Source organism: Schistocerca piceifrons, unplaced genomic scaffold (genome assembly GCF_021461385.2).
Source record: "Schistocerca piceifrons isolate TAMUIC-IGC-003096 unplaced genomic scaffold, iqSchPice1.1 HiC_scaffold_943, whole genome shotgun sequence".
NCBI lineage: Eukaryota > Metazoa > Arthropoda > Insecta > Orthoptera > Acrididae > Schistocerca > Schistocerca piceifrons.
In genome coordinates this window covers 2,380,001-2,382,500 of record NW_025729216.1, presented here as the reverse complement: position 1 = coordinate 2,382,500, position 2,500 = coordinate 2,380,001, and the positions used below count along the sequence as shown (strand labels likewise).

Below are 2,500 nucleotides of genomic sequence, written 5' to 3'. Positions count from 1 at the left end.
CCTGGTGATCGACCTCTCCCCCCTGGACCCGACCGACGCAAGGGCATCCGGGAGCATGCCCAGGATGACATCGGGCGGCGTGCCCCGCCCCAGACCAATGACTCGATCCAGGGCAGAGAAACGCTGGGCGGAAGCAGGTAGCCCCGCCAGATGCTCCCAGATGGCGGCGTCAGTCGGCCCCTCCGGCGGCGGCCCGGTGGTGTCGGCCGCGAAGTCCTCGGCTGCGTCGACGGGCGGCGCAGCGGCCTCGCCCGCGTCAGGCAGCGAGCTCGCTGCTCCACGGCGGGACGCCGGCTCTTCGCCCCGACCGATCTCAAGTGCCTCCATGAATTGGCGGACAAGCTGCTTGTGGGCAGCTTGCCGCCGTCGGCACTTGATTGCCTCAAGCGTTCGGTCGGGGAACATCCTGGTAAGTTCTTGATTTACAAAGAAGAACCGGGCGTCCCTCTCAAGGAACAGTTCGGCCTCTGCCTTGGCGAGCGACAGGACTTCTTCCTCCGTCCACCTCGCGCGATGCCTCTCCGTCACGATCTCAGCGTTGGCGGCCGCAGGGTGTTGGCGGCGGCGATGGACCCCGAGACCGTTCTTCGTGGTAAAAGTGCGGTGGCACTCACTGCAAGCAAAGGGAGCTACACAAACTATCGCATTTTCGTTACGGCCGGTTGGCCGGATAGGTGCTGGGGGTAGCTGGGGTGGCACCTTCAGCGGAAGGGCCACCATCTCTTGTTTAAGAGAGTCATAGTTACTCCCGCCGTTTACCCGCGCTTGCTTGAATTTCTTCACGTTGACATTCAGAGCACTGGGCAGAAATCACATTGCGTCAACACCCGCTAGGGCCATCGCAATGCTTTGTTTTAATTAGACAGTCGGATTCCCCCAGTCCGTGCCAGTTCTGAGTTGATCGTTGAATGGCGGCCGAAGAGAATCCGCGCACCCGCGCGCCCCCGGAGGAGCACGCTAAGGCGGACGCGGCCTCGCAGCAAGGAAGATCCGTGGGAGGCCAAGGCACGGGACCGAGCTCGGATCCTGCACGCAGGTTGAAGCACCGGGGCGCGAACGCCGCGCAGGCGCGCGCATCCTGCACCGCCGGCCAGCACGAGGCCGACCAACGGCGAGAGCAGACCACGCCCGCGCTAAACGCCCGCACTTACCGGCACCCCTACGGCACTCACCTCGCCCAGGCCCGGCACGTTAGCGCTGACCCACTTCCCGACCAAGCCCGACACGCCCCGATCCTCAGAGCCAATCCTTATCCCGAAGTTACGGATCCAATTTGCCGACTTCCCTTACCTACATTATTCTATCGACTAGAGGCTCTTCACCTTGGAGACCTGCTGCGGATATGGGTACGAACCGGCGCGACACCTCCACGTGGCCCTCTCCCGGATTTTCAAGGTCCGAGGGGAAGATCGGGACACCGCCGCAACTGCGGTGCTCTTCGCGTTCCAAACCCTATCTCCCTGCTAGAGGATTCCAGGGAACTCGAACGCTCATGCAGAAAAGAAAACTCTTCCCCGATCTCCCGACGGCGTCTCCGGGTCCTTTTGGGTTACCCCGACGAGCATCTCTAAAAGAGGGGCCCGACTTGTATCGGTTCCGCTGCCGGGTTCCGGAATAGGAACCGGATTCCCTTTCGCCCAACGGGGGCCAGCACAAAGCGCATCATGCTATGACGGCCCCCATCAACATCGGATTTCTCCTAGGGCTTAGGATCGACTGACTCGTGTGCAACGGCTGTTCACACGAAACCCTTCTCCGCGTCAGCCCTCCAGGGCCTCGCTGGAGTATTTGCTACTACCACCAAGATCTGCACCGACGGCGGCTCCAGGCAGGCTCACGCCCAGACCCTTCTGCGCCCACCGCCGCGACCCTCCTACTCGTCAGGGCTTCGCGGCCGGCCGCAAGGACCGGCCATGACTGCCAGACTGACGGCCGAGTATAGGCACGACGCTTCAGCGCCATCCATTTTCAGGGCTAGTTGCTTCGGCAGGTGAGTTGTTACACACTCCTTAGCGGATTCCGACTTCCATGGCCACCGTCCTGCTGTCTTAAGCAACCAACGCCTTTCATGGTTTCCCATGAGCGTCGATTCGGGCGCCTTAACTCGGCGTTTGGTTCATCCCACAGCGCCAGTTCTGCTTACCAAAAGTGGCCCACTTGGCACTCCGATCCGAGTCGTTTGCTCGCGGCTTCAGCATATCAAGCAAGCCGGAGATCTCACCCATTTAAAGTTTGAGAATAGGTTGAGGTCGTTTCGGCCCCAAGGCCTCTAATCATTCGCTTTACCGGATGAGACTCGTACGAGCACCAGCTATCCTGAGGGAAACTTCGGAGGGAACCAGCTACTAGATGGTTCGATTAGTCTTTCGCCCCTATACCCAGCTCCGACGATCGATTTGCACGTCAGAATCGCTACGGACCTCCATCAGGGTTTCCCCTGACTTCGTCCTGGCCAGGCATAGTTCACCATCTTTCGGGTCCCAACGTGTACGCTCTAGGT

General features: G+C 60.8%; 1 pseudogene; it reads right to left on the bottom strand.

The window, feature by feature from the left end:
* Positions 1–2,500, bottom strand: part of LOC124772574 — a 7,675-nt pseudogene that overhangs the window by 4,065 nt on the left and 1,110 nt on the right.